This window comes from Lactuca virosa, chromosome 8 (genome assembly GCF_052849685.1).
Source record: "Lactuca virosa cultivar CGN04683 chromosome 8, Lactuca_virosa_CGN04683_v6, whole genome shotgun sequence".
NCBI lineage: Eukaryota > Viridiplantae > Streptophyta > Magnoliopsida > Asterales > Asteraceae > Lactuca > Lactuca virosa.
In genome coordinates this window covers 341,022,253-341,036,122 of record NC_136433.1, presented here as the reverse complement: position 1 = coordinate 341,036,122, position 13,870 = coordinate 341,022,253, and the positions used below count along the sequence as shown (strand labels likewise).

The window sequence follows — 13,870 nt, the reverse complement described above, 5'->3', positions numbered from 1 at the left end:
CGACATCGACACATGTGTTAGATTTCAGAGTTGCAATGGAAGAATAACAATGGAATATGAAAAAGAAAACTTTCTTCATTAATTTACTTCTCTGATCATTTTATCATATATACATGAAAAGAAACGTAACAGACTAAGCTAACAAACTAACGACTTAACAAGGTGTAAAGTGTAATTTCATGAATTAGCACCATTTTCACATTTTTCCTAAAGTAACTAAGATTGAGAATTTAATAAAAGTTTAGTTACTTTATATTTATCATTATACTTTTAATGAGGGAGAATTAATGTCCTATCCTACCCGTTCGGCTAACGACCCTCCACCAGTCAAGGAAGCGGTGGGTGAGAGTGGACACCCATTAAACTGCCATTTTATAGGCAGTAACCTTATACCCCCCTTATAGACTGGCTTCATGAATGAGGTATGCTAACGGTAAGACTGACTTACTCTTATACATATATATAATTATTAACTTTTAATATCATAATAGTATAAGGGTGTATTTTAAAATTTTCAAATACTTAATGGTTTAATCTATTAATAAATTATACTCTTAATTTAATTAAACATAAACCATATGATTATGGATTTAATAATACCCTTTTAATTAACCATTTAATTATGATATATATATTAAAGTTGGGCACCCCTTAGGAACAGTAAACTTCCTAAGAGGTTGGCAGAAATGACCCCCTATTTATGGGTTTTGATGTAATTTAAGCTTTATTTTTGTAGGGGGCATTTTATGTCATTATGTATATTGTTTGGACACGTGTTGGTCTCTTGGGATTTATGTTATTGTGTTTGATGTTTATCTTCCGGATACCCACCTCCTGTTTTGTTCCATCGCCTCTAGATTCTTCTTTTCAGTTAAACCCAAAAACCCTCTCACCACCACCACCGCTCTATCTTTCCTCGTTGCTCCACCTATCGACTCCTCCTTCTCCTTCTGCTCTGATTTCTATTAGGATCGATCTCCTTCGGATTTTGCTTCCCGATCCTTCTACCGTTTTCTTTTTATCTCTACTCCAAATTCCACCATCTTCCAACCTATAAATATCTTTCTTCATCGTCTCCCCCAGTTCTCCATTACCATGGCTCTTCCGTTACTCACCTTCACACGACCACCTTAACTCCATCAGGGTTAACGATCCACCGGGTCGATCGTCAAATTTTAATCCTCAAAATCTAACACTTCTGGATGTGTCCTCCACCTTCCCCACCGCTCTCCATCTACTCCTCTGTCTTCCTGTAAATAGTTTGTCGGTTGATCTCTTCAGTGAAAAATCGGCTCCTTCCCCACCGTGTCGGTCCTTCGATTTCCAACTGCGAAGCCCCTTCATTATTATCGCCGATTCCGACCACCGTCGTCTGTGTTCTTATCACCGCCTAATAACGCCTTTTTTCAATACGATTCCACCTGAACATTAACCAAAACCGATGAATCTTCAACATGAAGCCGCCTTCGCTTCTGATTGCTTTCATTTTTCTTTGTCGACATCGACACATGTGTTAGATTTCAGAGTTGCAATGGAAGAATAACAATGGAATATGAAAAAGAAAACTTTCTTCATTAATTTACTTATCTGATCATTTTATCATATATACATGAAAAGAAACGTAACAGACTAAGCTAACAAACTAACTTCTGATAACAAAATACAATGGAAAACACTAAAATACCCTTCTAACTATATTATCAGTAATAGCAATCTAACACCCCCCCCCCCTCAAGCTGGAGGATAAGGAACAAATCCCAGCTTGGAAACAGCTTCCAAATGCTAATTTGGTTGAAGAGATTTAGTAAAGATGTCAGATTTTTGAAGAGAAGTATGAACATGTGATAAAGAAATCAATCCCTCTTGTAATTTCTCCCGAACAAAATGACAATCCAGCTCGATGTACTTCGTCCGTTCATGAAATACTGGATTGGATGCAATGTAGATTGCAACCATATTATCACATTTTAAAGGTATAGGGGTTATATCCTTGACATCAAAATCAGTGAGAAATTCTAGATAAACCATGCTAATTCAGCACAAACACGTCTCATTGAGCGATATTCAACTTCTGCTGAAGATAATGAAATGGTAACTTGTTTCTTAGACTTCCAAGAAATTGGACTGCCTCCAAATAAGATGAAGAAACCACTCACTGATCTTCGAGTGATAGGACATGAAGCCCAATCGGAATCACAATATGCTTCAAGGGCATAATTGGAACTGCTGTTGAATAAAAGACTTTGACTAAGAGTTCATTTTAGATATCGTAACACATGTAAAGTAGCATTTCAATGCTCTATAGTTGGAGATTGGTTGTGTTGACTCAAGAATTGTACTGCAAAGGAAAGGTTTGGTCTTGTGTGTAAAAGGAAATTCAACTTTCCAACCAATTGTCGATAACTTGTAGGATCAGTGAGTTTTTCTGTGGTGGTAAATTTGGTATTATGTGGAAATGGTGTAGATACCGAAGGAACATCAACTATAGAATACGAATGTAACAACTCTTGAATGTATTTTTGTTGATGTATAGCCATTCCTTGATCAACCTTATCAAATTGTAAACCAAGAAAATAGTAAATGGTCCCCAAATCTTTAATGTGGAATTGATCATGAAGGAATGATTTCAGAGTTGAAAATTCTTGAGGATTGTTACCGGTAACTAATATGCCGTCAACATATACAACAACTATAACAAGTGAATCTTGAGTCTTCTTTAAAAAGAGAGAGTAATCATTCAAAGATGAGACAAATCCTTGAACTTGTAAAGCATGAGATAATTTTGCATACCATTGCCGTGATGCTTGTTTCAAGCCGTATAGAGACTTACGAAGTTTGCAAACAAGATTGGGTTTTGTGATGGAATGACCAGGTGGCATCTTCATATAAACATCTTCGTGTAAATCTCTGTGAAGAAAAGCATTGTTAACATCGAGTTGTTGAATGTCCGACCCTTTTTTAACAGCCAAAGAAACAATACATCTGATGGTGTTGAATTTGACAACCGGAGAAAAAGTCTTGTGATAATCTATTCCTGGTTTTTGTGTAAAACCTTTAGCAAAAAGCCGGGCTTTATACCTGTCAATAGAACCATCATATTTGTATTTAAGTTTGTAGACCCATCTACAAGAAATTGGTTTCTTTCCTTTGGGTAATTTGACAATATCCCATGTTCAATTAGCATCAAGAGCAACCAATTCTTGTTGCATAGCATCCTCCCAATTAGGATTGCCTTTAGCTTCATGAAAGAAAGCAAGTTCAACTATTGATGTTGTAACATTGAAGACTTGAATGGGATGTGTTGAATTGAGAAGAGGTTGATCAACCGAATTATGAGGAATGCAAAGATTGGTGATGGTGTGGCAACAAACATGAGATGAAGCATCAAAAACATTGCATATATAATCTTTTAAGTGTGAAGGAGGTTGCCTAGTTCTTGAAGGACGAGAAGTAGGAACAGAATCATGGATAACCGGTGGATTGGGAGCAGGGGTAATATCGTCATTCTGTGAAGAATCAGATGGGTGTGGGTTATTTTCTACAAAAGAAGTAGAGATATCTTGAGAGTTAAGTGGAAAATGAGATTGGGTATTTGAAATTGGTGAAGTTAAAAGAGAGTGTAAAGGAAATATCTCTTCAAAAAACTTGACATCTCTAGCAATGTGTACATTCTTGGTTACCAAATTGAAAACCTTGTATGCTTTCTGATGTAAAGGGTATCCAAGAAGAATGCAAGGATGAGCACGTGGCATAAATTTATCTCTGTGAACAATTGAAGTGGTAACAAAGCACAAGCAACCAAAAGCTTTGAGATGAGACAAATCAGCAACCTTGTTATTTAACAGCTCAAAAGGTGTTTTGTTGTATAGATTTTGTGAAGGCATTATGTTGATAAGATAGACTGCAGTCCTGACACATTTAGTCCAATAACTATTGCCTATACCAGATTGAAAGTATAAAGTGTGTGAAACTTCAAGGATGTGCCTGTGTTTCCTCTCAACATTTCCATTTTGTTGAGGGGTAAATGGTGTTGATTTTTGATGAATTATCCCCATTGATTGATAAAACGTAATGCCTTCTTTGCTTGACCCCAGTTCATAAGCATTATCTGTTCTTATAATCTTGATTACTTTATGAAATTGAGTTTTGATAAATATCACAAACTGTTTTATGACAGCAAGAGCATAGCCTTTGTGTGTAATCATGTGAACCCAAGTATGTTTGCTAAAATCATCAACAATGGTCACAAAAAATTTATATCCATCATAAGAAATATGTTTGTATGGTCCCCAAACATCAATATGAACCAAATAAAAAATTTCTATAGAAGATGACACACTAGTAGGAAATGGTAAACGATGATGTTTAGCTTTGAAACATATATCACAAGATTCTATTGAAGGATCATGAGATTTAGAATTAACCAAAGACAATTTAGAACGTTTGTACAAAGGAATGTGACCAAATCTCCTATGCCATAACATAGAGAGCGAAACTTTATCAATTACATACCCTTGATTATTGAACAAATGTTTAACAGTAGAAAAACAAAAAGATAGACTTTGCTGAATAGATCTGTGATCTAAAACATACAAATCATGAACTCTTTTGCCAAAAACACCAAGAGCGAGTTTATTCTTTGACAAAAGGTCCTGCAACATACAATTGTGATCATTAAACAGAACAAAGGTGTTTAACTGAGAAGTGAGTTTTGGGATGGAAATGAGATTATACTTAAAACAAGGAACGCATAATACTCCTTCAAGAACAATAGAATCATGAAGTTTGACAGTACCAATAAATGATACAGAAGCATCATTGCCATTTGGTAATCCAATAAACTGTGGTTGAGACAATTTGGTCAAAGAGGAAAAAAAAGACTTACTGGAGCACATATGATATGTGGCTCCTGAGTCTACAATCCAAGAAAAATGAGTGTGTAAAGAATTAGCAGACTTATAGACATTAGCTGCGAATTTCTTGAATGAGAAAGTACCTTCAGGATTCATTGAGTCATCAGTAAGATTGAAATTATTTGCTTGACTGGTTGATGAAGAAGAACTGATATGATTGTTGTTCAACAGTTGAAGCAAGTGATGATATTGATCTTGAGAAATAGAAGCATTACAACTGCTATTGGAAGAAGAGCCAACAATCTTGGAGTCGTCCTTTTTGGATTTTGTAAACTTGAAATTAGCAGGAAATCCATTAAGACGATAGCATTGAGCCTTTGTATGTCCTGGTTTCTTACAGTGATTGCATACAAGAGACTTCTTAAGAGCAGATTGATCAGTTGACACATGCATGGCAATTGATTCAGATGTTATACCAGAATTGATAGTGATACCTCTTTGGCGCTCTTCTTGAAGAATGAGTGAATATGCAGTTAAAATAGTAGGGAGAGGCTTCATCATTAGTATCTGTCCATGAACAATTTTATAAGAATCATCAAGTCCCATGAGCAGTTGAATTAACTTCTGTTCTTCAAAATATTTGTTGATAGCAGTTGAAGCTCCACAGGAGCAAACAGGAATTGATTGAACCATGCTTAATTCATCCCAAATCCGTGTCAATTTTGTGAAGTAAGAACAAAAATCATCAGATCCTTGTGATAAAGAATAGAGTTGTTGATGAATTTGATATATCAAAGCTCCATCGGACTGTTCATAATGTTGAGACAATTATTTCCAAATCTCATGAGCAGTAGACAAGAAGAGAACGCTATCAGAAATGTTCTTGGATAAGGAATTGGGAATCCAGCTAATTACCATAGAATTAGCACGATGCCAAAATGAATAAGATGAAGAAGTGATCGCAGGAACAGCAATCGAACCATCAATAAATCTGATTTTGTTCTTAGCTGATAACGAAATTGTCATAGATCGCTTCCATGAAGCAAATCCAACACCAGTAAATGCATTGGATACAAGAATTGAACCAGGATTATCAGATGTACTGATGTAAAAAGGATAAGAAGAATCGATTGCATTTGTGGAATTAGATGTTGATTGAGGCATGATGAACAGAGATGAACAGAGTATGAAGAATATGATACCATGTTAGATTTCAGAGTTGCAATGGAAGAATAACAATAGAATATGAAAAAGATAACTTTCTTCATTAATTTACTTCTCTGATCATTCTATCATATATACATGAAAAGAAACGTAACAGACTAAGATAACAAACTAACTTCTCATAACAAAATACAGTGGAAAAACTAAAATACCCTTCTAACTATATTATCGGTGATAACAGTCTAGCAACAGGTGCAGAACATGTTCTTCCTTTCATTAGTTTTCAGATTCTTTCTTCATTTCAGGTTCTAGAAGTTCCAATAATCAAGACAGAGGGGAGGTGGTCAGATTTGTTTCAACTCAATTTCCGCAAACTTCTCTAAGATTTTCTAGGTAAGTTTGGTGTCGACAACAATTAATCATCTTTGTGTGGCTAAGCCCTAATTTTCGACATTTTTCATGTTTACAATAGTTGATTCTAATGTAGTTTGTGTTTTTACATGATGCAGAGTATCCGTGTATTAGAAAAGAGGGAAAAAGCACACACACCCATCTTCCAAAACAAAAATGGTGAAGATCATGTACCGAATCAGTAGAGAATGTCGAAGTGGACTACAAAGCTTAAATTGTTTCACATCAAGCTGAAGGAATGAGGAGTACAAAATTCGCTATATTCTATCTAATTCTCATTTTGACCTTCCTTTGCACCTCTGTATGTTATGTTAAACGTGTAGCCTTATCAATTGCAGACACAATTGCTACAGGATGATGTAGGAGTTAGTCAATCAAGCAAAGGCACTATTCTATCAACATTCTATTACGGGAGAAGGCGTTCCTTTTTCATTTGAGATATGATCTTTAACATGTGCATTATGTCCATTAGATACAAATACGGTAATCTATCAGACACTTTACTATTTTTAGTTACCAAAAACTCTATTTTCTCACTTTCTAAATTCTGATTTATTGTCAAATGACTTTTGTATCCATCACAACAGAACTTGAAATCACTGTTTTCATGGTAGCTTGTATGAATCTATTTCTATATATAATCTCTTAACCATGTTACTAATTGTAGGTGATAATTATCTAAAATATGTAACCTTTTCTTATTATGGTATTATAAAAAGACTGAACTGCCCCTAATACAATTTAATTTTTAATCCCTGTGTTTACGTATGTACATTTCTTTAATACCACACAATGTATTTTGGATTGCAATATCATATGCCACATGTTTAAGATGTTAAACTTAGGATTTAAATTTTTTTGATCTAATGAGCATGTATTGTCCTGCATCTATACTATTTGCCCTAATTTTTGTTGGTTGACAGTTAGAACCGAAGAGGATTTCATCATCACCACTCACCACCCGATACACTGCATCGCCCTTGATGTTGTAATGAGATTTGAAGGAGAGTTTGACTATTCAACCAAATTAAGTATTATATAAAATCTTTAATGCATAACATTTTCATCTGATTGAATCTATTTTGGTCTAATTATATATGGTGTTAGTGGGAAGTGGGTGTTGACCTTAGAAGTACAACGATTCAAATATCAACAAGCTCAGTAAGCATCTATCTTCCTTACTGAAATATTGCTTTACTCGATTGAGATGCAATTATTTGTTATTGCTACATGTTCAAATTGTTGATTTTTTTTGCAGTTGTTTTTGTGTTTGATACCTCTGTTGTGTTGTGTCGAATTTTGGGAAATAGGTCAACAAAGAGAACGGAGGAATCTATACAAACCATTCTTCTCCAACTACTATAGGTATGTTTTTTTTGTATTGTTTGTAACAATTTAAGCAATACATTTTCAAAAGAGTGGTATACTTGACCTAAAAATTAAGTAAACAATTTGTGATCATCAGAAATTCATCTTTGAAATTAATTGGCAGGCCCCACAAGACCTACTTCTACACCATCCAGACTCACTCTGTTTAAAGAGCCCAAATAGTTCTCCAAGAAATTTCTATGGTATCATGATATGCATGTAAAAGTATGTCGGACCAAGTTATTTTAAAACATGTTTGTGTTGTTTTTTACGGATTTGAGTTAATGGTCCATATAGCTTATTAGTAACCAAAACTGTTTTGGGCTCTGATGTCTAAGCTGTATTCTGATGCAAAGTAGAAGTAAATCAAATCAATTTATTTTTTATGTCGATAGTGCTACTTTTTATTTATATTTTTTTTGCTGAACACACATACATATCAATTTTTTAATAGTAAGAAATTTCTAGAATGACTTTTTGGTGGTTAGATATGGAATATGAGATGTACTCCTAACGTTGCAAGGATTGGATTCTAACAGTAATATTTTTGTTGATAATGCTTTGTAAATTTGATAATACTTCTTTAGTAAGGTTTATATTTACCAGCTAAAGTTTTTTGTATTCTTATAATATAAAAAACAAATTGATAAAAAAAAAGCACAACTTTTTCATAATTTTAGTATCTTCTTTCACCATTTCACATGACATAAGTTATTTACTAACAAATTTTGGGTTTTCTTTCACCATTTTAAAAGAAAAAATTTAAAGTAAAAGTTTATAAATGATTTGCGTGTATTTGTAAATTGTGGTTGTTTTGTGTGTATGACTTTGCATTCCTGGATTTATTTTCTTAAGTTTCTTATATTAATTGCTTAGCAATAGAATTTACTAACTTTAGAGTGTTCATTCTTTTTTTTATTTAAAATGACCATTTTGACCTTTTTGGTCAAGTTTGTTATTCTTACCAAAAAAAAATTGGGTTTCATAATTTCGCATACTTAAGTTGACAAAAATTACTGATATGAAACTTTTAAAACTGAAAGTTTATTTTTTTGTCAAAATGACCATTTTGCCCTTTTTTATCTAATTTGGTCATTTTTATTGGGTTTTTTTTTTTTCGTTTTTCGCAATTTGACCCATTTAAACATAAAACAAAAACAATACGCTGATATGACACTCTTAAAACATGAAATATGATTTTTATTAAAAGAAACAAATAGTATTGAATTTACAAATGGGTTATTTTCAATTCGTTAAAAATCATTTCTTATTTATTACTGTCTGTGAAGTGAAACAATCAATAAGTTGTCAAACTTGTGGGATTCATTTGCTTTCCCCTAACTTTCTGTATTAAGTTGTAATTCATTCTACATTAAGTCGAAAATAAACACCCATATATTATATATATGAATATCAATAGCATACGCCCCAACCCCATTCACTTAGATATAAATATTCTTCTTTTTCTTGATTGTTTGATTGTTTTATTATTCATTCAGATGGGTTCAGACAAAGTGTAATTCTGAAAATGACAGCTTGGTCTCTCAAAAAAAGACGTGTACTTTTCAAGTGCATCAGGTACGATATTACTCTTCAATATAAACAAGCAGAAGGTTAAAATGGTCATTTACTACTTTTTCGTTTCTGTCAAGTGCAGGCCCTTACATCTGAAAGAGAACTTGTATTCATGTTGGTCGACCCGAATGATCCAACAATGGAGCACATAAATTCCAATAATTTTCATAGCATATTTGCTGGTAAGAGAACAATGTTATTCGACTGAATTTGTTTGCATATTGTTGTATTAAATTCATTTTAATGTGTATTTTTTTCAGCTTTGAACCCACCTTCTAGAGTAATTGATCAGAACATAACAGAGAAAGCTATAATCTTTTTTGTGGATTAAGAAATGGAGGTGCTAAGACTATTGAGACTCGCCAAAAATTTGATGATAATGAGAGTATATTTGTCTTTTTTCCTTTGGTAGTTGTATACATCTTCTTTTACTCTTTTTGGATGCAATATTTGACCTCCTACAGGAAGATGTAAAACCATAGCATTTAACCTATTTTGCTTGCTTTGTGTGTTTGTCATATTAGACGAGTAAGTGGATTTACCTTGATTTTGCTGTGTAGTCAGCTTTTTTTCTATGTATATCTTAAAAACGAATATATTACAGTCTTTATATTCCCTCCAAATTACTATGTAATCCTTTCTATCGATAACAAGCACCAAGTGGCCGGAATGATCGAAGTTGTCTAAATCCATATCCCGCAAAGCGGGATTTCTCATCTAGTTAACTATTAATAAAGTCCATAAGGGTTGAATTTTAAACTTTTAAAATTCTAGGGTTTGGAATTAAAGTATTCAAAAGTATGACTATACAAATTCCAAAACTTGAGGGCAAGTTTTGAACTTTTCAAAAACTTTTGGTTTCCATAACTTATGAGTTTAATGTGGTTTTTATGAAAAAAAAACTTTTCATGTTCCATAACTTGAGGGCAAGTTATGGAAGACTTTAAAACCATTAAAAATGAGACTTTTTCATTTTCCATAACCTATGAGCTTTAATGACCTTTTAAAAGAAAAACTTTTCATTTTCCATAACTTGAGGACTAGTTATGGATTTCATTAAAGGTAATTAGATCATATTTTTAACTAACAAAAATTATCAAATAATTTATTTATGATCCAACTAAACTCATAAGTCAAGATAATTCACATCACCTATTTGCAAGAAATTAGTCTATCATATAAACTAATACAAATCTTGAAACTATGACAATTATCTTATAATTGGATGAGGATCATCATTACCAAATCAAAAAAATACAATTTTTTATGTTTGCAAAACAGTTTGTGGTAATGATCTTATCCATTTTCTGGCCAAAACTCGAAAATCTGCACCCTGGAGCACTTACTCGACGAGTTCATGAACTGGACTCACCGAGTTCATGCTTTACTGAGTGGACTCGTCGAGTCTGTTCATGGACTTGGCGAGTTCATCAGACAGAATGCAGAAAATCGATTTTTCCAGCTTTGAAAATTAAGCAAGCATCAAACATAATAGAAAACAACTCATGTCTCTGATACCACTGTTGGGTTTTATATACTACAACATTCTATGGTGCACATACAACCCTAAATGCATTGGATCTATGTTTTTTCTAATTATACATGTAATATTGTTTCCAAAGCATTAAGCCTACAACTAGCATACACTTTGACATATAAATCATAAAAGTAAGTTAGAAGATCACCTATTTGTTGTAGCTTGTAAACATTGGCCTTTTAAGAGCTTAGCACCTCAAGTGTTGTGCCTCAAACAAGTCACAAACATCATGAACAATTGGAGAATATTGAGAGAGGAGTTATGAAGCACAAAATCGTCCATCTCATGTCATTTCACTCTTAGGCACGATTTTGGCTAAAGAAGGGTTACATTTATAGTGTGGGCTACCTAAGGTTTAACTTGTAAACCCTAGTCCATTTACTTAAGCCTTTAAGCAATCCACTAATCCATATGATGGTCCTTATGGATTAACTCTTCATGGACTTCCACATAGAATTAGTCCATCCTAATCAATATGGATTATTGGTCCAAACTATAAATATTACTGATTGACTTAATCAGTCCCCGTTAATTTAATTATTCTCTTTTGATCACCAAATTAATTCTTGATTAATACTAATTAAATAATATGATTCCTCAATTAATATATTATACTTATAATATATTAATAAATCATAATTAACTTCTTACTCAAATATCCATCCTATCAAATTGTCCTGATGAAGGCAACCCGAAAGGGACCATGCTACTCTCTGGTCAATGTAACGCCCACGTTTCAGGGCTAAGCATTAATAGATGATGTAATATTCTAGGTCAACTATTGTAACTCTTTTGAAGTAATAAAGATGAATTATTTGAAGTATTATGTGAATTTATGTGCTTATTACTTATTTATAAATGTATAATTAATAAAGGCTAAAAATAAGCGTCAAAATTAAAGTGTGAGATAAGCCCGATATCTTTACATAAAGTTGTAGTGGTCAAAACAAGGATTCTGGATATATAAAGAACGCCGAAATCCGAGTTATAACAAAGAAGTTATGACTCGTCGAAGTTTCGCGGCAAAACCGGCACGACACCGGGAGACGTAAATAGTAAATTTATGATAGAGGACTTTTTGGCCTTAGTAATCTAAACAAAAGTTGTAGTATATGTTAAACCGAGAGCGTCTATAAAAAGAACACCAAAATTTGACTTCGTACGAGGAAGTTATGAATTTTCTAAGATTTTGCATAGCAGTGCACGAACCAAAAGTTGAATTTTAGTTCGAGCGGTTTTTGGCCTACGCGACCTAAATGAGAGTTGAAGATCTCATTAATAGGAACTTAACAGTAAAAAGACAGACGAAAACGGAGTCCGTATGAAGGAGTTACGAATTTTACGAGGACATTTAACAGTATAATCTCCTTGTACTGTTAAATTTAAGATCGGTCGAGAATTAGCCGACGGAGTCAAAATAAAAGTTGTAGATCTTATTTTTACCTACGTGTGGATATAAAGAACGTCGAAAACGGAGCTTGTATGCGAAAGTTATGAATTTTTGAAAATCGGCTGATTTCCACCCTGTGTGCGATGCCACGTGTCAGCACCAGACGAAACCTTGGAGCCTACGCAACACCACGACGTGGTGACGCTCCAGGCAGCCTATAAATAGAGGTGTCGGGGCTGCCTCCAAACTCACACCTTCACCCCTTCTTTCTCTCTTTAGAAACTCTCTCTAAGCCTCCCTAACCCCCAAAGCCTACGGTAACTCCCTAGCACAAGGCGGAAGCCCCTGAGCGCTTGACAGCTCCGAAAAGAAGAGCCTTCGGCTCAGAAGCTCTGCTTCGGCGGATCCCGATTTTGAGAAAAATCCGTTGTAGTTGAGCTACGTCTACCCTATCTTTAGTATAACTTATGTTTCAATATAGTAATGTTATTAAGACCTTATAATAAATATTTGGGCTATTATTATGAGTTATATAAGTGTCGTTATAATATATTTTTAACCACTCGCGGTACGGCGAATCCGGTTTGAAGGGCCGCTTGGGTTGCTAGATTCAGAAGTGTTATATGCCAAAATGATCCTGCCCTCCGGTGTTTCATGTCTGGCCCCTGTCTGTACATAGTGGGCGAAGAGTATTGTGTTAACGCTTATATAATAGTAATAATAGCAATACTATTAATTAGTCCCGGTGAATATTAGACTAAACTCTAGTGGTAATGATATTAGGTTTTGTCCGAGGGAAATTGTTTTAAGGGTAACGAAGTGTTGTCCGAGTACCGAGTCACCACCTTTACAGGTGAGTGCATAGTTACTTTCATATTACACATATATATGAAGTATTATATATAAATTACGTGCTATGTGTGCATATTATCTGAATACTTGCTGTCTATGTTGGATGAATGATTTTTATACATGTTTTAAATGATTTAAACTGTATATGTATTTTATATCTACAAAAATTTTGGGGTAAAACATGGGTAGATGTAATAATACGATGTGTGATAAAAATGATGAGAGGCCTCGATGTTGTTGTTGATCCAGTCATCTAGCCGAGTATAGATGACGATCACGGACTCTTCTAGACAGTCTAGTGGAACGCTAGTAGGCTCGCAACCTGTAGGTGTTTGTGAACGATGTGTTCACCGGTGTTCTCCATCCCCCTCATGGTTTCCTTAAGGACATTTACTGCTGAGGAACCCCCTTGGCAGTAGTGTCCATCCCGATGATGATCCTTAGGCTAGGTCCCTTATGATAGGTGTTTTAGGGACGTAAAGTGAGGATAACGGGAACGGGTAATCGGGTTATTGTTGGTTGATGAAATTAATAAACTTATTTATTGTGGGTTGAAAACCCTATGTGCTCATCAGGCTCCCAAGCCTGACCCACTCAGTTTCATGTATTACAGGTAGTGGCGCTCGAGCATAGATGTGACGTTTTGGATGAGGTATTACGGATTATAGGCCTGTAGATATTAAATAATGTCGTAAGGCTTATATTGTACTGTTTAAGCTT

The 13,870-nt window shown here is 34.3% G+C and overlaps 2 long non-coding RNA genes across 4 annotated transcripts in view; both read left to right on the top strand.

Moving 5' to 3' along the window:
* LOC145134835 (uncharacterized) overlaps positions 1-8,182 on the top strand; it is a 40,187-nt gene extending 32,005 nt beyond the window's left edge. Inside the window, exons 3-8 of one of the 3 annotated variants that reach the window (XR_013719379.1) lie at positions 6,323-6,410; positions 6,527-6,673; positions 6,767-6,911; positions 7,352-7,589; positions 7,687-7,793; positions 7,921-8,182. This is a non-coding gene — a long non-coding RNA (uncharacterized LOC145134835). The remainder of the gene's footprint in view (positions 1-6,322; positions 6,411-6,526; positions 6,674-6,766; positions 6,912-7,351; positions 7,590-7,686; positions 7,794-7,920) is intronic. The other 2 variants (XR_013719378.1, XR_013719381.1) reach the window with 2 other exon arrangements.
* Positions 8,183-9,295: 1,113 nt separating this feature from the next.
* On the top strand, positions 9,296-9,805 carry LOC145129630 (uncharacterized). Its single transcript, XR_013717571.1, has 3 exons — positions 9,296-9,374; positions 9,454-9,553; positions 9,632-9,805. It is a non-coding gene; the product is annotated as an uncharacterized LOC145129630 (long non-coding RNA).
* Positions 9,806-13,870: the final 4,065 nt, after the last annotated feature.